This window comes from Capsicum annuum, chromosome 11 (genome assembly GCF_002878395.1).
Source record: "Capsicum annuum cultivar UCD-10X-F1 chromosome 11, UCD10Xv1.1, whole genome shotgun sequence".
In the NCBI taxonomy this organism is placed as follows: Eukaryota; Viridiplantae; Streptophyta; class Magnoliopsida; order Solanales; family Solanaceae; genus Capsicum; species Capsicum annuum.
The window spans coordinates 235,289,642-235,317,000 of NC_061121.1; the positions used below are offsets into that span (position 1 = coordinate 235,289,642).

General features: G+C 34.5%; 1 pseudogene; it reads left to right on the top strand.

Annotated features, from left to right (window-relative positions):
* Nucleotides 1–811: 811 nt before the first annotated feature.
* LOC107850268 overlaps nucleotides 812–27,359 on the top strand; it is a 36,394-nt pseudogene continuing 9,846 nt past the window's right edge.

Sequence of the window (27,359 nt, forward strand, 5' to 3'; positions counted from 1 at the left end):
AGGAGTTACTGGAAAGGGCTAGGGAGAAAGAAGAAAAAGAAGCTAAAAAGCGTAAACGTCTAGCAGATGAGTTCTATGAACTTCTTCATGCTTCAAAGGTATAGTAAACAATTTACAATCTCTCACATTGCAATGGATGGGATCCCATGATATCTCCTTTAAACAATAATCTATTTCTTTGCTGTGGTTGCAGGAAATTACTGCATCATTGAAATGGGAGGACTGTAAATCCCTCTTCAGAGATAGGCAAGTAGCTTCTTTTGCTTTTATTGATCTAGAATTAGTAACACGATTGCAAGGACCATTGGAGAATGATAATTGATATTATTTTCAAGGACCAACTCCTTCAATATTCTAAACTAAGTAATTCACATAGTTGTAGAATGTACCTTAGAATAATAGTTATGTTGAATGATTTGTTGTTTTATATTCCTCAACATTTAGGTAGGCTATTTCTTTATAGTATTAGCATGAATTACCATTTTGCTAAGTGATTTTTAATGTTGAACTTATCTCTCTCGAAATTGGTTGATGTCAATTATTAGTCAACACTGGGCGTTTAATAGCTCAAGCAGTTAGTTTTTAAATTTCTGACATTTGTGATTGTTTTAGTTTTTTAATTTCTAGCATTTGTTATTGTTTCACGGTTCTGATGAAGTATGCTGCTAAATCTCTAGTTTCAATTTGTCTAGCCTTTTTCGCTATGAAATGAAATGCTCTGGATTTTTAATTTTTTATTCATAATCTCATGATTCTCATTATGTTGTAACATTGAATGTGAATTTCTTTGTTGTTATTATTTTACAAAATAATGGGTGATAAGGGCTTGCTGCTTGAAATATTTAACAAATTTGTTAAAGAACTAAAAGAGAAGGAGCGAAAGAGTCAAGAGGATAAGGTACTTGAATTACTACAAACCCTTATTCTTCTGCTACTTTCGGATGGGGGTAGTAGATGTATGGATGTGATTGTGGTTGATATTTTTTTTGCGGAAATTTAGACTTTTTGAGACTCACCACTTAATTTTGAAAAGGAATTAAGAAACCTTTAGAGAGTTACTGCAAACGATTCAAAATAGAAAAATCATTTTAAGTTAGAGATTCTAGATAAGTGGTTCCTATTAACGTTTTAGAAAGGTATTAGGCACCTAAAATGTCCGCTAACATGCGGTTATCCGGACTGTTTCAAAATCATCTTTTGATTAACTTTGAAAAAGTTTATTTTTTGAAAAGAAAAGCGATTTTAGGAATATTTTGTTGTTTATGCAAAACCAGTTTTTTAGCGACATGACTAAGGATTTTACTAGGTTCGCAAAACACACGTAAAACAAGTAAGCAAATAGAAAAAAGGGAAAGGGGAGAAGTAGTGATTTAGGATTTTAAGCCCAAACCGTCGACCCTGTCCTAATCTAGTTAGGTTTTTGACCCATCTTTCACCTGTCTTAATTTTATGTTTTCGAGCCCTTTTCGGCTCGAGTCTCGCTCCACCTGTTTTAAATTTACAACTTTGGCTTCGAGGCCCAAATGAATAAATAAATAAGTCACTAAATAAAAAATTATAAAAAAGTAAATAAATAAATAATGGAAACAATGGATAAATAAATCAATAAAGAAGAAATAACGAGATTTTCAAGTCCCCTTTGCCGCTTCAAAGATGGAACTTTAACCCATTCTTCTTTCAATTCCTCGTATCCATACGCCATGTGATGGATTCTTGGATTTTCTTTTGGGCTTAACTCGGAAGGATAGGCCTCATTGGCCCATTTATGAAATGCAAAGAGAGAAGGGGCCCATTTGAACTCCAAGAGGGGTGCATGCAAAGAAAGGAATGAAGAAATTAACATACGTCCAATATTTTAACAATTAATAAGCTATAGCATTCCTGTTTCATTCAAATACACTCATACACAGGTAAAAATGACACAGGAGAAAAAGTCTATAATGTTTGAAGAAAATGTTCATAATCAATTATAGAAATTTCAACTACAGGAGGAAATAAAGATTCAACAAGAAATTCTTATGGTCTTTAGCGAAATAAACAAAATAATTTATCATTTTAATGCCACAAGAGGACCCAATTAAGCATGTCACAAAAAAGAGTTACAACTCCTGGATCATACTACATAAACGATGGATCACAAGAAACGTTCAAATTCCAGAATGCCAAACATACAAAATTAAAGACTTAATCACTTTAGGCAAGGAATACGATAGCTGAAACTTCAAGAAAAGCAAGGCTGAAATCTTAATGCCTTCGTTACCACTGGGTTAATAAACAAATGAGATTCAAACACTACATAAACCCAATTTTAGGTAATCTAATCATGAGACAAGATTCCACAACTTATATGCGAACAAGAAAAGCAAGAAAGGAAAGAAACATTAGCCCGTCAAACTTTAATTTGTTCTCATGAGTCAATTATAGCTAATTGAATTAGCCATGAAGAAAACATAATTCAACCCTATGGTCCACTCTCATATTTTAAAATAAACTTTAGAATCAAATGAGACTATTGTACATTGAGAGTGGCAAGTCGGAAGAAAATAACATTCGAGTTCTTATTTATAACAATTTCTTGCGTTTGAGCGAAAAAGATATGCGAAAAGGCTGCCTAATATTTATTCTTTTAACATTTTTTTGAATTTCCAAAATACGTAAAGATTTTATTCCCCTACTCTGTGAACTACAAAGCAACATCGAATATGAGACCAGCAAAATAATTTCTAAAGTCGAAGCATTAAACCTAACTAGTAATATTCAGACAGAATAAAATGAGAGAGATCAAGCATGAACGATAGCCAATCAAACACGAGCAAGAATGATTTTTTTAGTAGAATAATATATCAAACACGAAAATCCTATGCCTTCCAGGCCTCTACAGCAGTCATTCCCAGCAAATAGAAGTGGAACCAAGAAGAAGAAAATGATAACCACAACAAAATTAAAAAGAAGGTGTATTTACCTCTTTCGGGGCAGCAAAATGGGATAACGAGATGACGATAGGATTTCGACCACCAAAAAACTCACAACTTCTTCGACAATTTAGACGCACCTCCTAAGAATGTATGTTTCTTAGGCGTAAAGAAAATATTGTTTCCCTCTGAGGGCCCCCCTTTCTAACCCTTTTTTTTGTGTATTTCTGAATTTTTGAAGATTTTCGCTAACCCTAAATTTTCAACCCAAAACTTTTGAACCCCTTTGCCTCTAAAATTTCGAAATCTAAAGAGAAATATGAGGATAACCCATAAAGGAAAGGAGAGGCTAGTGAAAAAAAATTCCAAAATACCCAAAAAAATCCCTTTTTCTTGCTCTAAAGAGAGCTACTTATAGAAGGAGATTGAGGGTTCATTTTTGAAATACAAAAGATCCGGACCCTAATGAACTGTACCTCTATTCTGATTTTCTTGAACAAAATTCCAAAAAGTGGCCAATAGAAATTGGTGGAAAGGGAATAATCTTCACAAGACAATGAAAATACTCCACCTATGTACGAATTCGTAAACCTCTATCCGAGAATTTTAGGACTTGAACATTGGATGAGACACCTAAGTGTGTTTCTAGAAGATTCTTGGCATCCTCTCATAGGGATTTGCGTGGAACGCGCATGATCATAAAGAGGAAAAAGAAAATGGGTTGGATTCGGGTGCTGTGTCCTATTTCAAGTCATCCGCACCTGTGGTTTTGATTTGAGATTTTCATCCTCTCGGATGCTCTCGACAATGCTTCAAGCAAAAAGTTTTAGTGCTAAACATAATTCACGAAAGAGGTATGTAGTCTTTTACCATATCTCCATGTGAGTTGTGGCCTGAAAAGCGGAGTCATCTCTTCATGTACCGGTTTGGAATAAAATAACTGGCAATACCAAACACAACAACCCTCTTGGTTGTTGATAATTATGACATTTATCGGTTGAATATGTCTTCAAAGTGGGTGGCCCTTTTGGACACCGGTGATACTTTATGCTGAACTGTCTTTCGTCTAATTTGTCTATCGGAGCAAAAAGCTATGGTCGATCTACGTCAGCCTATCAAAAGTGAATTTTTGGGTCAACTTTAAATGATCATAACTCCTCGTATACAATGATCTGGGTGAGATACTATACATCAACAAAAAAATATGAGAGTCGTCTTTCTAATGAAATTGTTTTCATCCAATTTGAATATCGGAGTAAAATGTTATGGTTGATCTAGTTTAGGCTATCAAAACAGTCCACCAAAGGATAGATTTGAGAATTTTTTTTATTTTTAGGGGTGTTTTGGTCATTCTCCCTTACCCAAAATCCATCCAAACCCTATATTAAAGCCTATTAGAAGCATTATATGTTATATTTTATCAAAATCCCTCAGAAAGAAAACCCTAAGCTCCTACATCCAACTTCAAGAACCTCCAAAGTTCACCATTAATTCTGCAAATTTGTTCAAGATTCCAAGTTCCTAGTTCAAGAACTCCAAGAACCATCATTCAAAGGCACGATTAACATCTCAAAAATGAGTATCAATCTAAAGTTCATCATTCAAGGTATGTGGGGTTTTTCAAAAAGAACTCTCTTTCGTTCTTGTGCCCAAAAGTAATTTTCTTTACAAAGGCATGATTTTTGTTTGATTTTTATGAATTTGAAGCATGAACTCATATCTTATGATGATTATTATGAAATCTTGATATTTATGATTTTGAAAGATGAATTTACATGTGTGGTGATATAAAGCATGAATCTTGAACGATATTTATCATGATTTTGATATTTGGGTTGTGAATGCCCATTGGAAATTGTATTTTTTTTTTTGAGAAAGTGTGTGTTATAAGCACGTTGATCTTGAATATTTGAGATATTTTGAATGATTTGACCTTTTGGTCTTAGTGGAGTTGTTTTGAACTCGAGTGTGAAAGAAATCCACAACGTGGTCGATTTTGATAGATAGGAAGCATGATGGCTCCCGATGTATATTTATATATTACTGAAATTATTTTGTTGTGGATTGTCTTTGAAATGATCTGAGCTAAGTCTGGGAGAAATTTTTAGCACCGAGTGGGAGGTATAAAGAGAGCTTACTTCCCTAGAACTACGTTCCCCCATAGGAGTGAGCTTAAGGCTGATTTATATAGTGATCACTAGTTTGTGTGGATTTGATATCGATAGTCCTACTCTGATGGAAAGGATAGGATGGCTCTCCCCAACATGGGTTGTACGTTGGACTCCATGTAGCTCACATGGTTTATGTCGGTTATAGGATCTCCTAGTGTGTGTGTGTTTCTTTGTTTCTATGGTGAATGGTGAAGTGATTTGAAAGTGGAATTGTGAAAGTTATTCTTTCGAAAGATTTAAATGATATTTACATTATGAGAATTGATATTCTTGATGAACTGAAAGTGATTGACAAATTATACGATGACTCACGTGTGTTATTGTACTTATTTCTTCCTCTCATGATTATGATGATTTTCTTCGGGCTATGTGAGTCTTTCATACATCCTGCATATTTCTTATAAATATTTATGATGATGATGTTTATACAACTGCATACACCCCTATATATTCGGTTTCTTTCTATGGTACTGACCCACATCTTTGGATATGGGCTACATTTTCTTGGAATGTAGGTTCAGGTGCTCAGTTTAAGGTTCGACAGTGATTCTTTGGGCACGCTATTCTACATCCTCTGTTGTGGTGATTCCTTATGCTCCGAGGACATGATGTCTGGTGTTGGTTTCACGAAATTATTTACATTTGATAACTGAGTATGAGTCAGTTGGGGCATGTCTCAATGGCTCGCTGGTTTTATTGATTTTCTTAGAGGCTTGTCAGACTAGTATAGATGTTGGGAGTTGACTAATAAGTCGTATTTTGTTATCTTTCTGAAATTCTTTTATTCTTGGATGATGATTACTCTGTTGATATTTGAGGGTTATTTATGGAAACCCCGTTGATTTGTGTTAAACTGAAGGAAAATGGCTCAAAGGGTGAGATTGGGGATACTAGTATCCTCAAGCACCGTGTGACGCTCTGGGACCCGTTTTTGGGGGCGTTACACAGAGTGCAGTGAGTGTACTTCAGTTTAGAGTCTAGTAAGGGATCTCCCAAACTTAATATGATGGCTTGAAGCTAAGGGCGGGATGATAAAGTGAATAAATAAGTCAGACTTTCAGATTCTAGTAGTGATGTCAGTATGACATAGAACATCAAAAGGGAAGAGTGAGAATCAACTCATTCTGGTCTCAGTATTTTTTAGTTACCCTAATACCTACTCATACCTCACGTTTCACTTCCATGATCATAGTTTTGCATTAACAAATGTGCTTCTTTACACACGAAGAAAAGATACTTAGGCCATCAGTAGCTGTTGAAACCAAGACATAAGGTAAAGATTCTTATCATTTTGTCCATGCTCGTGTAATTCTGTGATAGGTCATCTATTTCCTCTCTTTATTCTCGTTTCAAGCTTTCTATTTATTAGATGAAGAAAAGGGTTTCATGTTACTATATGGTTTGGCTTTAAAATTCTTGCCTTGTCCTTCAAATTAATTTAGGGAGTTACGCATGGATACAAGCTTTCAACATTGATTGGAAAATTAACTAAATATGATTGAAAAGTAGCTATATTCTAATTTCATCTGTTCTTCCTTGCATAGATACTGGTTGAGAAGCCTCTTATACCTCCTCTAGCTTATCCTGCTCATGGTGCTATTCCATCCATGTCACTGCAAGTAAAGTTATGGAGGCTTGGGGGAGGGATAAATGACTTTTGAATGTAGAGACATTAGGATAACTATTTTCCCCGCATCTTTAGCATTTCTAGCCTATGCTCCAGCCCAGCAGGCACAGCCTTATGGTTCTGGGTCATCTCAATAATTTCTGCCACTTGGACATGCAAATGTTCCGATGTCTCAACCTTTTCAAATCCAATTTCCTCAACCTATGCAATAGGTTACTGGTAGACCTGTAGTAGTAATGCATAGTATACCTTAGGGACCACCTATTCCCCATGATTTTCAGCAAAATATTTCGATGTCAAATAACCAGATGCCTGGTTCTGGTCGCCCAAATTTACCTCTTTCTTATTCATATAATGTAAGGCATTGGGAAGATCTTTCATGGTTATTATCAATCATTTTCTAATGTTCCATTCCTATATTGATGAAATACATTATGTTATCGTCTTTAACAGCAGGTAAATGCAGATTCTTCTGGCTCCGAGTATCAGACATAGATAAATGATCATAGGTTTCCATCAAGGGTACAACGCTGGATGCCAATAAGTAATCATAATGTGAATTCTACAACAACAATGCAGAAGACTAGCTCCCTTGGTTGTTCCAATGAGAATTCAATGTGTTTTATTGTACCCGTTCTGCATAAATATTGTCAACAAGTAACATGCCTAAGTTAATGGGTTAATGGGTGTGTATTGACTGAGAGAGTTAACATTTGAATTCTATGATAGTATTTTGTAAGCAAATTAAGATTCCAGTGAACAATAAAGGTGTAAAACTGTGGTTTACAAGAAAAGCAGCTCTACAAAAATATCATTTTCATTCAGATCCAATCTTTTTACCACTTTGTGTTCTCCAGACAGAAAAAAGAGCATGCCGATTTAGCTTTTCAGAATTCTTGCTTTTGGATTATACTTACATAGGTTACTCATATGAATATGTTAATGTCTGCATCATAAATACTTAATGTCTTTTCTATGAACAAGTGGTGGATATGTTGGCCCCCATCACTGCCAAGAAATCCCTCAAGTATCCACATCTAGTGCTTTGTACATCATTCTGCTTCCATTAGCATTGGAGATAATAGGCCCCTTTGTTTCAGTCCTCTTTGTCAATGTTATCATATGGGATGCCGTTCATCGCTACCAAATTACCTGACTGTTGATCAGCAGAACTTGATACACCTCTACCGATAAATTCATTGTGACCCCATTTCTCTATTATCATACATATTTTACATGTGGCTAAATGCTAGTAGGTATTGCTATTTTCAGCATCTTTTGATGATCAGTAGGACAATTATGGTTGCTAATGTTGTCATATTTTGCTATGGCTTTATTACTCCAACCAATTAATAACATTTTTACAATTCTTGAATTGATTTTTAGATACTATTGTAATAGAAGGACAAGAATCTCTACCTGGGAGAAACCTCGAGAGCTAATAATAGAAATGGAGGTGAGGTCTCGTGTCATCGAGATTTTTATGGGTAGTTTTATCCAGTTTCTTGTGCTTATCAATAAAAAAAGAAGTACACAATTCTTTTTATATGAAGCTTCGTAGAACCACTTTTTCTTTTCTAAGTATATGTGATTTCTATTGAAAGTTTGTTTAGCGAGCAGATTTCCTCGATCTTACTATACTATGTAGGCTTCATTTGGGATTTGCATTGACCTTTTATATCCAATATAGTTCTAAAAGATTTTATACTTGACACTATTGTTCTAAAAAATGTGTTTAAGCATACACGGCAGGATTATATTTAGTCTATTTTAAACAATTTTATTTACATTCTTATTAATGTAATGTTATTGTAACTCTATGGCAATATGGAGAGAGAAAACTTGATATAATATTGCGGTTCACACTTCTCATTCTGGTTTACAGAATAATAGTTTGGCTGGCTGCACACTTGCACCCAAGAGTGTGACCTAGTGGTCAATGTAGTAGATTGAGAACAATGAGGTCTCAGTTTTAATTTCCAACAGAGATATAAACACTAGGTGATTTCTTACCGTCTTTCCAAGCCTTGATGGCCATGGTTACCCTGTATCTATGTTGGTGGGAGGTAGCAGTACCTAGTGTAACTAGTCAAGGTGCAAGCTGGACCAAACACGACGGTTATCAAAGAAAGTTTGGTTGGTTGTGAGGGACAAGTATTAAGGGACCAACAACTGGAGCTGTAAGGAAGTTTGAACATTTTTATTCTTTTCTTCTTGATATAAACAATTTTTTTTCTAGAGATATTACTTTGTATTCGTCAGTGTTAAGGTTATGATAGTAGTCCAAAAGAAATGAAAAATAATGAAAATAATGCGAGGATTCGAAGAGATCTACTACATGTTATGCATCCTGTACACATTGGCCCTTAAACAAAAAACAAAAATCTACAATGCTATTCCATTTAACTTTCTGAATGGAATTATATTTATCTTCAAAATAACTTCAACTTTTATCGCTCCATACAGTCCACTAAATACATGGAAAGATTGTTCTCCCCTATTTTTTCTAACTCTTGCTAATCCCCTCTAATCCAACAGCTCAATAGATTATTGTGTGTCCTTTGATAGTCCACTTTACTTGATCTCAATAGATCTGGTATATGTTCTGGCATGGTCAACTTTACTTCTATTAAACTAAAGGTGTCAAATGGGTGGGGTTGGCCAGATTTGGGCGGATCAAAGAGGTCTAAGTTAATAAATGGGCGGGTTATAAACCCACCCTAAAGCTGCTTGGGCTGAAATGGGTTGGGTTGAAATGCTCTAAAATGTGGGTCATAACCCAACCCACCCAATTTAAAATCAGATTTAATTGCTTTATTTGTTAATTTATAAACTTTTAGTACTTGAAATTTTTTTTTTTGAACTTGGTAACTTTGTATTATATCACACAGTACATGGGTTGTACTGAAACCTTTATATACAAGAGTACTCCTAAATCGACTGTTCTATATCTAAATTTAGTCTAGAACATCAATTATCGAGGCAGTATCATTAGAGTATAGTTGATTACACCAAAAACATAAAAGCAAAATACAGTTGAGTTTAATCTTTTGTACACTATTCTCTATGCTCCCAAAACGTTTAGAATTCCTTTCTTTCCATATAGCCCACCATATAGAACCAGGGATAATTCTCCATCTATCTCTGTCCTTCACATGTTCACCTGCTTCTCCCAGCACATTAAAGTCTCGGGTACTTTCCTAGGCATTGTCCTTGAAATGTCTTTTAGTCTTAAGACGATTCTCCAAAGTTGTTGGGTGTATTTATAATGTAAAAATACACGGTTAACCATCTCTAAAGTTTCTCTACAGAGGAAACATATGGAGCACAAGATTTTCCCTTTATTCATGACATAATCTTGTGTTAGAACTACTTTCTTGGTCAGTAACCAGACAAAGACAAAGCATGACACTGTGTGAGGTATCCTATTTTTCCATATTTGCTTCCATGGCCATCTTGGATTTGGGTGATTTATTTGGTTCATCATCTTGTAGGCTCTTTTGACACTGAACATTCCTTTTTCATTTCCCATCCACCATAGTACGTCCTTCACTGTCTGCAGTCCATTGAATAAGTCCACGGTATTAAAAAATTCAACTACTCTCATTACCTCCCGGTCATTAAGTTGCCTTCTAAAATTGAAGTTCCACCCATGTGGTGTCCATAATTATGCTATAGTCCTCTATTTAAACAATACCAAGTTGTAGATATCTGGAAAAATCACTTCCATATTCCCATCCTCATGTCAATTATCCTTCCAGAACCTAGTCTTGTTTCCATCCATCACTTTAACCTTTGAGTTGCTTTTAACTTCATTCCACTATTGTCTAATAGATCACTAGAGGCTAACCCTGTATGGTGTGGTCACTTCTTTAGTCATCCATCTATCTTCTTCAGGATATTAGCCCCAATCACTTTCCTCCATAGCAGCTGGTTATTGTTTGCATATTTCCACAACCATTTCATCACGAGAGCCTTACTTTGAATTTTTAGGTTCTTTATCCCCAACCCTCTAGTCTTCATGTTAATTGTCCACCACAGAGAGAACTACCAGTTTTTCTCACATATCTTTGTTCCTTATTCTATCTCTCCTAGTATACCCACACACCAATCTGAACATCCTCATTTCTGCTATGTTTATCTTTTGAACATGCAAGCTCTTGACCAGCCAAACACTCTTTCCCATGCAAGATAGCTAGTATAACAACCACTTTATAAATTTACCTTTAAGTTTATTTTAACAAAATTCTTATACATGATATTCTAGTTACTAGCTCTTTTGCAAGAGCTAATTGGGACAAAAAACACATGTTCAGAAATTGATTCATCAAAAAAAAACATAACTGTAGTTTATGAGTTTCAAACGTGTCCAAATGGAAAAAAAAACTATGGGGGGGGGGGGGGGGGCTGTGTTGAGTATGGAACTTAGAACCTCAATGCAGGATTTGAACACCCTTACTGTCACACTGAGTCTTGTTTTTCGTGGCAAGGGTGTTCATTAAAAAATACTCAGAAACGATAGAATTTGACCTATATATATATATATATACAAAATGAGATTATCAGGCAAATGTTGTTCAGTTAATCACCCTTGGATAGCTGTAGCTCGGCCGCAGCTTGGCAATGTTTCTACCCTGCTTGTAGTTATATTCTACACAGTACATTCTAGTCCTTTTCCATGTGGGACATTATATCATTCATATTCTAACACTTCCATCCAGTATTGTACTGCTGGAAGTTACTGATTTCTCCTCTCAGGGTACTATTTATGTTCTGTTTTTTTTTAATTAACCTACTTTCATGTTATTTTCATTGGGACAGAGGGCAGACGCATCAACTAGCTGGAGAGAATTTACAAGTCCTGAGGGAAGAAAGTATGTAACTTATATATTTTCTTGGCCTCTTTCCAATTGTTCTTCTACAGTGGGTACTTTTGTGTGTTACTTGAGCATAATGTAGATTGCTTTGTTTGTTTTCTGTAGGTATTACTACAACAAGGTTACTAGAACGTCCAAATAAAGAATGCTTGATGAAGTCAAGGTGATGTTAGATTTAAATCCAATATGGGTTTGTTCCGTGCTTTAAATGGCATGATAAGAAGGGATTGTTCTGTGCTTTAAATAGAATGATAAGAAGGGACAGTATTCTATTTCTTAGATGCTCTAGTTCTCATAAAATCTTTATGCATTCACACTTGCTAGCATGATAAGAAGGGGCAATATTCTATTTTTTTGGTTACTCTATTCTCATAAAGTTTAATTATTTATAAATTCACAATTGGCTCATGAAAAGGACACCATTTCGCACGCTTATGATTTTGGATCCATTTCTGTTGTTAAAACATCATCCCTGGGTGCAGATGGTTCATTAGTCTCAGCACACTGTGCTAAATCAAGCCCAATTGTTGTGTCACCAACTGCTAACTTACCAACTATTGTGGCTTCAGAATCATCAAGTTTATCTGGTAAGGTTTCTTCTCCGATGATTAAAACAGTCGAAATGAAGAATTCTATAGAACCTGCTTCGCCAACTGTTGCTAATTCGGAGAAAATTGGAATAGCAGTAACCTTGGGAAATTATGTCGCGCCATCGGTGTATGTTTTCAGATTTATATGTTATAAATTTGCCTCTGGTTTGTGTTGCTTCTTATTTGGAATTCAATTTTTCTATAGTTCTGAGACTACTACAACTCAAGATGTAGTAGTTTATGGTGATGGATTTTCTTCGGAGAATAGAGAGGTACTTTGTCCTTCTGAAATACTTATGTGATTAGTTAATTACTACTAATTACTGGTTAAAACACCAAGAAAGCTTTTCATAGTTGTTATGATGTATGTTAATCCAACAATTTTGTAGTGCAGTTGTTAGTCAACTGCTAACAGGTGAAGAATATGCTCCAAATTCCAATGAGGTTTGCTTTAGTCCTTTATGCTTGATGTTGTGCCTAAAATTCAGAATGTCAAGAAAGATGCTACAATAACTGAAATCGAAGGTGCTACTCCATCAGATGAGAAAATAGTCCAGCTGGGACCATTAGTTTATGAGAGAAAAGCGGTATAGTTGATTATTGCTTTTTGTCCCGTTTAATGTATGTTCTCGAAATTTCTCTTATTTCTATTTTAAGTATCTGATTTTACTTAGGAGGCAAAGAGTACATTCAAAACTCTTTTGGAATCTGCAAATATTGGGTCTGATTGCACGTGGCATCAGGTTTATTACTTGACTGTTTTGTGCGTACCAAATAATTGATGGAGATCATTTGACATGAATTGTATTTGTCAGGCCATGATAGCAGTAATTAATGACCGGAGATATGGTGCTCTAAAATCCCTTTGTGAGTGGAAGCAAGTTTTTAATGAGGTATCTCTCCAACTCGGCATTGGAATAGGTTAATTGTTGCTTCAATGTTTCAGCATACCGTATTGCAAAAAGATAGATTGTGTTTGATATCCAATTGTTTCATGTTTGTTGACTTAAATATTTTGGAAAATGTTTTCCAAATCAACTTATTTTCCTTAAATTTAAGGAAAATGAATTCCCTTCAAAAAGTAGGAAAATTTTTTCCAAAACTCTCTTTCGATCTCACTCTTAAGTTGAAATGTTTATACAACTCTCAAATGTATTTTCTAAAAAATATTTTTTTATTCACCAACCAAACACTAGAAAATATTTTCTGAAAAATGTTTTCCTTTCATCAACCAAACATAAGAAAACAAGTAAGAAACCAACTTGTTTTCTAGGAAAACATTTTCCTTCATACCAAACACACCCAAGGTCTATAGTGATCATTTTGAAGTTGTGTGTCTGTTCCAGTATATGAGCCAAAAGAAAATACTAGAAGCTGAAGAGAGGCGTGTCAAACAGAAAAAAGCTCGGGAAGATTTCAGGATAATGTTAGAAGTAAGTGAAATTTTCTATTATGGGTGTCTTCCATTTGATATATCATGATATTCACATTACCAGTTTCAAAAATAAAAAGATATTATCATAATATTCATGATGTGTTAGAGACTGGTGTTTGACTTGTTCAAAAGAATAAGTGGTATTTTTCACAACAATGTCCGTTGTTCTCAATTTTACAGGATTGCAAGGAGCTGTCACCTTCGTCAAGATGGTGGTTTGTCTTTCACTTGTAATGTTAAGTTGTCTGCTGCTTATTTTCTAATCTTGGTCATTGTTTGTATGTGTTTTGGTACCTTGAAGTTGATCCATTACTTGTGTAAGTTCCATTTGATCCACTAACTATTTGCTATTGATTATTCAGTAAGACAATCTCTATATTCGAACATGATGAATGTTTTAAAGCTGTTGAGCAAGCTAAAGACCGTAAGGACCTTTTTAAAGATTATGTGGAGGAACTTAAGAAAAAGGTGAAGCTCCTTTTGCAGAACTTTCTTTTAAGCTTCTATATGTTAAAAACTAATTATGCGGACTATAGTTTTCTTATATGGTCTTTGGCTCCTCACAAATTAGGTTGGCCTTTCATTTAAGATAGAAAAAAGGTCCAATTTCTTAAACATTGTATTAAGGGCAGATCTATCTTGATGTTAGACCATTAGATGTTAGCCAACCTAGGTTAACTTATGCTACAAATGTCTAGTCTTGGTGTGCGATTAATGTTTGAGAATCCCACACTAGTAAGGTGTATGTGCTGTAGTTTCCTTATATGATCTTGGACAATCTTCACCACCTGACCTAGTTTTCAAAGTTGAGTTAGGCGCTGGTCTACTTGAGTAACAACAGTCATTCCATTTCTTTCCTTTGCAGGATGTCTTTTAGTTTGTTCCTTTTTTTTGTTTTGCTTCAAGAGTAGAAAGAAGAAATGTTGTAGATATTCAACTTAAAATCTTGTGTTCTTTGAATACATTTTAATGGCTTCTCAAGGGTACAACATTTAAATTTGTTCAGCATTGAATTCTAATTGAAACAGACTTCCATGTATTGTATGTAATTTTTCTTAAAACTTGAAACTATGATATGCTTCTTCCTCTCCCCCCTCCGTCGTAAAATAGAAAAAGTTTTTCAATACTTTCATGCAAGTGTATTTAAAGTCTCTTTGTAAATATTTCCTTCTTTATGGAGAAATTTTATTTTTTTTACTTTGTACTGGATCTTATTAGGAGCATGTGAAGGCATTGGAGTAGCAGAAGCGCAATAGAGTAGAGTAATTAGAATTTTTAAAATCCTGTGACTTTATTAAGGTATTTTTTCTAGTGGAATTAGCATCAGTTCCTAGATTATGTTTCTATTTCCAAGAGATAGAACCTCCATAGTTCCATTGTTGCTGACTTCTTTTGTTCAGGTTAGTAGCCAGTGGCGAAAAGTTCAGAATCGCTTGGAAACTGATGAAAGATACTCCCACCTTGAGAAAATCGATCGCTTGGAGATTTTCTAGTTACCACTCATTTTTCTAATACATCATAAATAACATTTTCCAAACATATCATTTGTACACCTCAGTTTTAAAGTTATGTTGAAACCTTTTCTCTTTTAGGAATACATACGTGATTTAGAGAGTGAAGAGGAGGAGCAAAGGAAACTGCGGATGGTATATTGCTTATTAGACTCGGGGGTTAAAATTAAATTATGTTTGGAGACATTGACTTATCTCTTTGTCACTGGGCATACACCGTTGATTCAAATAGGAAAAATTGAGGAAAGTTGCATGTAAAAATTGTGATGAGTTCCAAAAACTGATGGAAGAGCATGTTGCTGCGGGAAAACTTAATGCAAAAATTAACTAGCATGATTATTGCATCAAAGTTAGTTTTTCTTTCTTGTGTTCAGTGAGTGATTACCTTCATGAGTTCCCTTTTCATCTTTTTGAATTTTTCATCCAATAATTTCCTTCTTTATTTTGTGCTTGCAGATTAATGATTTTACTGCATATCTAGCTGTCTCATCAAATACTTCAGGATCAACGGCAAAAGACTTATTTACAGATGTTATGGATGAGCTGGAGAAACAGGTGAAATAGGTTGATACTAGGAGTATTGAATTGTGTCAACTACATTTGTTACACTAAGCCATATTTATAGACTTTACACTATAATCCCTTTTCATTTGCTTCCAATTAATGAAGGTCTGAATCTGAATGGTTAAGATATTAGCCTATTAAGTGCTTTTTTTAAAAAAAGATTCAACCTCTTAATAAATCTTAATGAATCAGATGTTAAAAAAAGTCTGGAAATCATTTAGATCCTCACTAAAAAGTTCAATTCATTAGGTAAAAAAGAAAGTTAGTGCATTACTATGTAGGAATATACTGGGTTTGTTGTTCTTGTTGTTGTAGTGCATGAAAGAATAAAACATACTTGGTAGGATAAAAGTATGCGATTGAGATTTGAGAGCTACCCCTCTGCTTGCTTTTTCTTAAAAAAAACACATATTTTGTTGAGATAAGAATAATGACCTGTTGTTCCTATTAAACATCTGTGTTGTTTCTCTTTATTCCAATTAGTTTCCTTTTTTTTTTCTTTACTAGATAGTAGGTATTTAGGCTGATAGGAATGGTATTGTCATAAACTTTTAAGTTAGGGGTTCCATGCTTTTAATGTAGTACAGATATAGATGATTCTTTCAATCTAGCCAAGCTGTATTAAATGCTACTTCACGGACAATGGTAATTGACTTATCCTCTATTGAATGTTGTTAACGATTTTATTACCTTAATTGTTATAGTTTCTCGAGCAGAACAACTCTGAGAAGTGATCATCAAACTTCCATGTTTTAACGTAGTTTCTTTGACTTTCGAGGACTCCTTTAAAGTATCACACAACCACACCATTGTGTTTCAGCTAAGACTGCATTTGTTTTTATTAATATTCAGACATTTGAATCATTTGTTTTTATTAATATTCTAACATTTGAATCATTTTGAATGCACATCTGAATGGTTAAGATATTGTCTCTAGATCTGAAAACTAAATGATTAACGTTGGGTATTTCTCAATATCTGAATGTGTAAAATTTATTTATAATTTTTTAATTTAATTCTATGAAATTATTAATTGATTAAAAAAAGAAACATTTATGTTTTTTAGTGATAGTGGAGATGGTTTGTAATGGTGGTGGTGGTTGTAATAAATTAATTGATATTAGTGATTAGCAATATTGGAAATAATAGTTGTGATAGTAGAGATAGTTGGCATTGTAGTAACTGTCATGATATTGGCGATTGGTAGTGGTGGTGGTGGTCGTGATGCGAAGTTGGTTAATGTTAGTAGTTGGAGGTGGTGATCGTGGTGACGGAAGACTGTATGCATGATGGTTGACGATGTGTTGGTGGTTGTTGGAGACGCTGTTACCTGTGATTGTGGAATGGTTGTTAGTACAGATACTGTGGCGAGTGTAGTGGATGGTAATGGTAGAGGTGGTGACACCAGTGACAGTGGTGGTGATGGTGTCAGAAGAATGTTTGGAAGTTGATGATGTGTTAGTGGTTGTTAGTGGTGTGTGGAAGTTGATGATGTGTTGGTGGTTATTAGTGGTAGTGCTAATTCTGATAGATGAGTTGGTTGGTAGTAGGGATCGACCGATAGCAGTTGATGGTGGCAGCGTTGGCGTTAGGGGTGTTCATGGGTCGATATGGGTCGGTTATTGGTCAAAACCATAACCAAACCAACTTAATCAGTTTTTAAATTTCTAAAACCAAGCCAAACCAAACAAAAAAATAACCATCGGTTTGGTTCTGGTCAGTTTAGTTCGGTTTGCTTCGGGTATTTTGGTTTATAACTTTAGTTAATGATAAAAGTTGAAAATTTTAAAAAACAAATCCAATCTAACACATGAGATGTCAACTGAGTGTTGTATCTCAATCTTGAAACTATGATGTCAATTGAGTGTTATACTTTGGCAAAGCCATGATAACACCATATGAATGCTTTTGAAAAAATATTTAAAAACTATATTTAATAGAATGATATGATAAACCCCCAAAAGGTGAACACATAAACTTCTTGCTCAACAAGATTCAAAAGAAAGTTAAAATTAGTGATTGTGTATAGTCTAATGAATTTCAGCTGTAAATTTCAATATGTAACAAGATATTATTTTCACAATTAGTATCATTTGTCATTCAAAATATGAAATTTGTTTAGAATCTCATAATGTATTGTCAACTAGATGAAGACATATGACTGAATGTCTTACGACTAAAGTTAAATCATGATTAAAATATAAAATGTAACAAATATTTAGATTACATTTATGAAAAACATATAAATAATGATAATATATATGTATATCAGTTCGGTTTGGTTATTTTGTCGGTTATTTTAGCATAAAACCAAACCAAACCAAATTAGTATTGGTTTTTTAAAATTCAAATACAAACCAAACCTAACCAAATATAGGCTTTTTTAATCAGTTTGGTTTGGATCGCGGTTCAGTTTGGTTAAAAACCAAACCGTGAACACCCCTAGTTGGCGGTGGATATAATTAGAATAATGGAAGTGGTAGGTGTGGTAGCGGCTAGCAGTGTAGTTGGTAGTGATGTTGGTTGTGATGGTGGAAGTGGTTGGTGGTGGTGATAGGTGATTATGGATAGAGTGGTGGTGAATTTTATCCTACACAAAAATATCTGTAAATGATATTTAGACTTGGTTTCACGTATGAATGTTTAGGACCTACTCAGACCTATTAAGAGCTAAAATCCTAATAAAAACAAATGCACTTAACGGTTTGAGGTCTGAATAGGTTCATAAATCCAATAAGTGCAAACAAATGAGACCTGAAAGGAATTTGTCTGGTCAAGTTTCGACCATGTTTTGTCCATTTGTACCACACCCCAGTTTTGATTTCACTTTGGATGATATCATGCAACTTAAAACCCAATTCAAAATATATTGTGTTGTCAACCATACAAATTGGACTAAATAAACTTAGTGCCAGAATTCACCTCTGAAGAGGTAGTTGAGATGTAATGAAAGTAAAGGCTTATAAAAGATTAGCCTTGGAAAAAGTGCCTGAGAGCATCTCTGTTTCTCTAAATAAAGTTGCATCTCCCTCACTATGATTTTTTTGGCCGTAATACACACTTCCGACTAACTAAATGATATATTGTTTCATCCTCTACCATTTCTGAAAAGAATTGAAGTTGAATGATCAAATGCTATTAGCATTTATCTCCTTTCTTGATGAAAGAGGGAGTTTACCTGGTATCCTAGCATGGTAATGATCCTTTTCGTACTCCTATTCAATGATTGAATTTGGTAATGTTTTCTTGAGTTAGGCTCTTGATATGGGATGGTGAGAGCTATACATAAACTCAGATGCTGAAAATCTTTTCTTTTTCCCTTATAAGATAAACATGTCAACTTCTATATTTAAAGTTTGTATTACTGTTTGTGTGCATAAATGATTCTTATTAAGTAAATATATCGAAAGCACTGTTAACAGAGATGCTATCCATTTTTATTTATTCACTTTTTTTTCTATTATCCAAACAGGGGTGCTTGATTTTTCCTTCAATTTAACCTGATCAGTGCAGTTAAGTTTATGTGTCAAGTGTCTTGTGATATTGTAGATGGCTTTTAACAAGTGGAGAAATGTTGGTATTCATGAAAGAAATTTCATCCCCATCACCATACTTGTAATTTATAGAATTTATGGTAACTCAAATGCATGGACAAGGCTGCATTTGGTATCCTATTTTTGTTACTGCTAAGCATTTTGAATTTTTGTTACTTGTACGTTGCTTCAGTATCTTGATGACAAGTCAAAAATTAAAGATGCAGTTAGGATGGCCAAGGTAATCACAAATTCTATTGTGCTTCGGTTATTACCTAATATTTTGGCTGAGCCGTCTTTTCTTTCAGATTGGATTGACATCAACCTGGATGCTTGATGATTTTAAGGTTGCAATCGCCAAGTATATTAGCTCTCCACAAATGTCAGATACAAACTTAAAGGTCTAATTATGGATAAGCATTGTTTACCGTTTCACATCGACCCATGTTGAATTGAATGTTGTGAAAATTGAAGTACCCCATTCACTAAATGGATTTCTATGTATTTGTCCCTTTTTTTTCCTTGGGACAGGTCCTGCATAAGATAAGTGGATTGAGTGCAAAAGCATTAGTAGTACTTCCATGTTATATTTCACTGCAAGTTGGTTAGTTTTTGATTGCTAAATTGGCAACTCGTAGGTAGTCAACTGTGGTTAGTGGCATTTTAATTTAGTATCAACCATAACCTGTCCCACATTAAATTTGGATCTTCTTGTAATGGAGTTAATAGAAGAGTAGTGTGTCAGTTAGCAAGTAAGCCTAAAACCTTCAAGAATAAAGACGAGGACCACATTGATGAAATATTTGGTGTTAGCTTTTGCTTCCAATTCTTCAATTTTGGTACCATTTTCCTTAGTTTTTATTTCCTGGACGGCGGTGTTTAATATTACACCTACCGCACATATCTTAAGTTGCTTAATTCAAAGCAATTTGCCTTGTAGTTTTCTGTTTTTACGGTTAGTGGATAAGAGTTTTACTCTACAAAACTGGTTAAACAGCATAACTGGATGATATATCATTTGGATTTTGGTTATTCCATACATGGATTATACTGAATCTTATTCCTTACTTCCTTTCTAAACTTTATGTTCTACACGTTTGGGCTTGCCGGGTCATTGAGTATTGAATGTGCATATTTCATCTGCATAGTTTATCTTTGAGGAGTTACTGGAAAGGGCTAGGGAGAAAGAAGAAAAAGAAGCTAAAAAGCATAAACGTCTAGCAGATGAGTTCTATGAACCTGTTCATGCATCAAAGGTATAGTAAACAGTTTACAATCTCTCACATTGCAATGGATGGGATCCCATGATATTTCCTTTAAACAATAATCTATTTGTTTGTTGTGGTTGAAGGAAATTACTGCATCATCGAAATGGGAGGACTGCAAATCCCTCTTCAGAGATAGGCAAGTATCTTCTTTTGCTTTTATTGATCTAGAATTAGTAACATGATTGCAAGGACCATTGGAGAATGATAATTGATATTATTTTCAAGGACCAACTCCTTCAATATTCTAAACTCAGTAATTCACATAGTTCTAGAATGTACCTTAGAATAATAGATGTGTTGAATGATTTGTTGTTTTATATTCCTCAACATTTAGGTGGGCTATTTCTTTATAGTATTAGCATGAATTACCATTTTGCGAAGTGATTTTTAATGTTGAACTTATCCCTCTCGAAATTGGTTGATGTCAATTATTAGTTGTTCCAACACTAGGCGTTTAATAGCTCTAGCAGTTAGTTTTTAAATTTCTAACATTTGTGATTGTTTTAGTTTTTTAATTTCTGGCATTTGTTATTGTTTCACGGTTCTGATGAAGTATGCTGCTAAATAACTAGTTTCAATTTGTCTAGCCTTTTTTGCTATAAAATGAAATGCTCTGGATTTTTACTTTTTTATTCATAATCTCATGATTCTCATTATGTCGTAACATTGAATGTGAATTTCTTTGCTGTTATTATTTTACAAAATAATGGGTGATAAGGGCTTGCTGCTTGAAATATTTAACAAATTTGTTAATAAACTAAAAGAGAAGGAGCGCAAGAGTCAAGAGGATAAGGTACTTGAATTACTACAAACCCTTATTCTTCTGCTACTTTCGGGTAGGGGTAGTAGATGTGTGGATGTGATTGTGGTTGATATTTTTCTTGCGGAAATTTAGACTTTTTGAGACTCACCACTTAATTTTGAAAAGGAATTAAGAAACCTTTAGAGAGTTACTATAAATGATTTAAAATAAAAAAATCATTTTAAGTTAGAGATTCTAGATAAGCGGTTCCTATTAACATTTTAGAAAGGTATTAGGCACCTAAAATGTCTGCTAACTTGTGGTTATCCGGACTGTTTGAAAATCATCTTTTGATTAACTTTGAAAAAGTTTATTTTTTGAAAAGAAAAGCGATTTTAGGAATATTTTGGTGTTTATGCAAAACCAATTTTTTTGCGACTTGACTAAGGATTTTACTAGGTCCGCAAAGCACATGTAAAACAAGTAAGCAAATAGAAAAAAGGGAAAGGGGAGAAGTAGTGATTTAGGCTTATAACCCCAAACCGTCGACCCTGTCCTAATCTAGTTAGGTTTTTGACCCATCTTTCACCTGTCTTAATTTTATGTTTTCTAGCCCTTTTCGGCTCGAGTCTCGCTCCACCTATTTTAAATATACAACTTTAGCTTCGAGGCCCAAATGAATAAATAAATAAGTCACTAAATAAAAAAAAATATAAATAAGTAAATAAATAAATAATGGAAAGAATGGATAAATAAATCAATAAAGAGGAAATAACAAGATTTTCAAGTCCCCTTTGCCGCTTCAAAGATGAAACTTTAACCCATTCTTCTTTCGATTCCTCGTATCCATACGCCATGTGATGGATTCTCGTATTTTCTTTTGGGCTTAACTCGGAAGGATAGGCCTCATTGGCCCATTTATGAAATGCAAAGAGAGAAGGGGCCCATTTGAACTCCAAGAGGGGTGCATGCAAAAAAAGGAATGAAGAAATTAACATACGTCCAAGATTTTAACAATTAATAAGCTATAGCATTCCTGCTTCATTCAAATACACTAATACACAGGTAAAAATGCCACAGGAGAAAAAGTCTATAATGTTTGAATAAATTGTTCATAATCAATTAAAGAAATTTCAACTACAGGAGGAAATAAATCTTTAACAAGAAATTCTTATGGTCTTTAGCGAAATAAAGAAAATAATTTATCACTTTAATACCACAAAAGGACCCAATTAAGAATGTCACAAAAAAGAGTTACTACTCCTGGATCATACTACATAAACGATGGATCACAAGCAACGTTCAAATTCCAGAATGCCAAACATACAAAATTAAAGACTTAATCACTTTAGGCAAGGAATACGATAGCTAAAACTTCATGAAAAGCAAGGCTGAAATGATAATGCCTTCACTACCACTGGGTTAACAAACAAATGAGATTCAAAAACTACATAAACCCAATTTTAGGTAACTTAATCATGAGACAAGATGCCACAACTTATATGCGAACAAGAAAAGCAAGAAAGGAAAGAAACATTATCCCGTTAAACTTTAATTTGTTCTTATGAGTCAATTACTGCAAATTGAATTAGCCATGAAGAAAACATAATTCAGCCCTATGGTCCACTCTCATATTTTAAAATAAACTTTAGAATCAAATGAGACTATTGTACATCGAGAGTGGCAAGTCGGAAGAAAATAACATTCAAGTTCTTATTTATAACAATTTCCTGCGTTTGAGCGAAAAAGATATGCGAACAAGCTACCTAATATTTATTCTTTGAACATTTTTTCGAATTTCAAAAGTACGTAAAGATTTTATTCTCCTACTCTATGAAATACAAAGCAACATCGAATATGAGACCAGCAAAATATTTTCTAAAGTCGAAGCTTTAAACCTAACTAGTAACATTCAGACAGAATAAAATGAGAGAGATCAAGCATGAACGACAGCAAATCAAACACGGGCAAGAATGAGTTTTTTAGTAGAACAATATAACAAAAACGAAAATCCTATTCCTTCTAGGCCTCTACAGCAGTCATTCCCAGCAAACAAAAGTGGAACCACGAAGAAGAATATGATAACCACAACAAAATTAAAAAGAAAGGTGTATTTACCTCTTTCGGGGCAGCAAAATGGGATAACGAGATGACGATAGGATTCCGACCACCGAAAAACTCATAACTGCTTCGACAGTTCAGACACACTTCCTAAGAATGTATGTTTCTTAGGCGTAAAGAGAATATTTTTTCCCTCAGAGAACCCCCCTTTCTAACCCCTTTTTTTGTGTATTACTGAATTTTTGAAGATTTTTGCTAACCCCAAATTTTCAACCCAAAACTTTTGAACACCTTTGCCTCTAAAATTTCGAAATCCAAAGAGAAAGATGAGGAGAACCCATAAAGGAAAGGAGAGGCCAGTGAAAAAAAATTTCAAAATCCCCAAAAAATCCCTTTTTCTTGCTTTAAAGAGAGATACTTATAGAAGGGGATTGAGGGTTCATTTTTGAAATACAAAAGATCCGGACCCTAATGAACTGTACCTCTATTTTGATTTTCTTGAACGGAATTCCAAAAAGTGGCCAATAGAAATTGGTGGAAAGGGAATAATCTTCACAAGCCAATAAAAATACTCCACTTATGTACGAATTCGTATACCTCTATCCAAGAATTTCGGGATTTGAACATTGGATGAGACACCTAAGTGTGTTTCTAGAAGATTCTTGGCATCTTCTTGTATGGATTCGCGTGGAACGCACATGGTCATAAAGAGGAAAAAGAAAATGGGTTGGATTCAGGTGCTACGTCCTATTTGAAGTCATCCGCACATGTGGTTTTGATTTGAGATTTTCATACTCTCGGATGCTCTCGACAATGCTTCAAGTAAAAAATGTTAGTGCTAAACATAATTCATGAAAGAGGTATGCAGTCTTTTACCATATCTCCATGTGAGTTGTGGCTTGAAAAACAGAGTCATATCTTCATGTACCTATTTTGAATGAAATAACTGGCAAAACCAAACACAACAACCCTCTTGGTTGTTGTATAATTATGACATTTATCGGTTGAATATGTATTTAAAGTGGGTGGCTCTTTCGGACACCGATGATACTATATGCAAAACAGTTTCTACAACCGTGTAATCTTGTGCTAGTGTGGCAACCCTTTGGGTACCTATATCATTTGTTGCATGTGGAATGATTACCTCTTCGATTATAGCCGATGATTGATTTATAAATTTTTTTAAATTATCAATCTTTGGATAATCTTACGTATTATTTGATGTTGGATACGAGGCGACTTACAGATTTCCTTTTGATTTCTAACTTTTAGGTAATCCTGCATATTATCCAACTTTGAATAAGAGATGACTTATAGATATCCCTCCAATCGCTAGCTTTCAGGTGTTCCTGCTCATCATCCGACCTTGGATACAATATGACTTACAGATAATCCTTCAAATTGTTAGTATTTGGGTAATCCTGCACATAATCAATCTTGGATATGACACGGCTTATAGAGAACCCTTGGACATATCAATTTGATAATCTTGCATATTCTCCGGTTAGGATTTAGTTGCGACTTATGGATAACCTTTGAACTATCAATTTTTGGGCGATCTTGCACACTATCCAGTTAGGATATTGTTGTGGCTTATGGATGACCTACAAGTTATCAACTCATAGGTGATCTTGCACACTATCCTATTTTAAATAATATGACTTATAGATGACCCTCAAATTGTCAATTTCTAGGAAATCTTATATATTATTCATCCTTAGATAGCGACTTAAAGGCGTCCCTTCAAATCGTGTGCTCTTGATGCATTCAGATGCTGATTCATAAAATGATAAGATACCCTCGACGCTAGCGTTTATTTCTTGCGTGTCAACAGATATAAAATGATGATGATATCCTCGACACCAGCGTTGTGTATTGCGTGTCAACAGATATATTGAATGCTCATTATATCCTCGATGCCAGCATTATGTCTTACGTGTCAGTAGATATATTGAATTATGATGATATCCTCAATGCTAGCTTTCTGTCTTATACGTCAATAGATATTGCATGATGATGATATCCTCGACGCCAATGTTGTGTCTTGCATGTCAATAGATATTGCATGATGATGATATCCTCAACGCCAGCATTGTGTCTTGTGTGTCAACAGATATATAATAATGATGATATCCTTGACGCCAGTGTTGTCTCTAGTGCATCAACAGATATTGAATGATGATGATATCCTCGACGCCAGCATTGTGTCTTGCATGTCAACAGATATATTGAATGCTGATGATATCCTCGATGCCATTGTTGTGTCTAGCGCACCAACAGATATTGAATGATGATGATATCCTCGACGCCAGCGTCAGGGTCTTGCTTTTTGCATGTACCTATACTCAAGGTAGACGATTAGTAGACACACAGTCTCTTTTGCTAGCGACTATTTTTTTTAGAAAAATTCTAAATACAATATTTGTAAAGAAGACAAGACACTTTTGTTTGTCCTCCATGATCTCAAGAAATGAGATGGACAATTCGAAAGGTCGTCAATGAATGGGTGTTGAGCTGGTTTTTGGGCTACCAAAAGTACCATTATTAAGCCTTATATGCTTTGTCATGGCTCCCGACTTGCTTGGGGATTTTTCGAAAGAAACGCTCATTTTGTGTATCGATCCCTGCATCCACAAAAAAATGATTAGTTTGAAAGAAACTACTCCGTATTGACCTCCTACGATCCTTGATTTTCCCTCACCATCTTTTAGGTATTTCATCATGTTTAGACTTCCACCCCTTACTCCCCGTCCTAATTGATGTCTAGGAAATCACTAAGTAAAAGATTTATACAGATTTTTTTCAAATACTTTTAATTTTTTAGAAAATAGTTTTGAGAACTCCTTCAAAACTTCAAAAAATCTCTGCCAGTCGTGTAGTACTATCCAAATACCTTATAATTTGCTACATACCTTCTCATAAGTAGTACTAGTTTACAACTACCAACGAAAAAAGTCAAGGGGTAAGGTCACATAATAGACATGATCAACCTTAATCTGATATTATAACCCCATACGATCTTATCTACTTATGCGGATTTCTCACCTCATACTTACTTACTCAAGCATACATTTAGACTGCCTTCAAATTCCTCAAACAACCATGAGTCTATATTCATAACTTACTCGCTAATATAGCCATTTTTCATATTCAAGCAGCCAACAAATCTCGCTGACTAACAACTCATTCTCTACCTTATACTAAACTAACTCACAAGGATGAATCACCACTTTACCAACTCCATCTCATGCAATCAGATTCAGCCATATATATATTAAACCAATAAAAAAACAACAAGTTGCTAGTGAATCGAAATAGGCCTCGCACGGCTTCACTAGACTTTGGTTTTGTATTTTAAACAAGAAAATGAGATGGACGACAAGGCAACTATGCTAGTGAATCGAAAGAGCCCCACACGGCTTCACTAGACTTTAATTTTTTCTTTCAAAAACACCATGATAACAAGATTACATATTACAAGAGATAGGAAATTGACACATAATATTTAATGGTCTATGAATACACATCTTACTCTGTATAAATAAAAATCTGAGTAAAATACTTCCCCTATGGACTACCATACCATCCACACGTGCTACTAGCTACCACATTAGTTTATCACTATAAAGGGGTAAATCATCCTCAAATATCGGTTATTCAACTGAAATATTCATTTACACCAAAAATCACCCTCACTCTGACTTCTAACTTTGTGAATTCACATCACTAACTTCTTGGTCTAATTTCATTACCGATAGGTCATGACAATAACACTTTAACTTATGCTACTATTTGGGTGGAAATACAACTCCAACATTCTGCTATACACCGTCCACATCTGTATCAAGATTTTTGGGAGGGACTAGATGCACTTAATACCTTAAGCTAGAAAGAACGATTCCATCAGGATCAATGTTTACATCAGAATCAACACATATTGAAGCACCAACAGACTCCTCTCGAGTCTTTGCATAATTTTTTTTCTTACATAACACAATCAGAAAAGACTATATCATGTAGATTCTAAACTTTTTGCACTTGAATCACCCCAATAATGGGATATGTCTA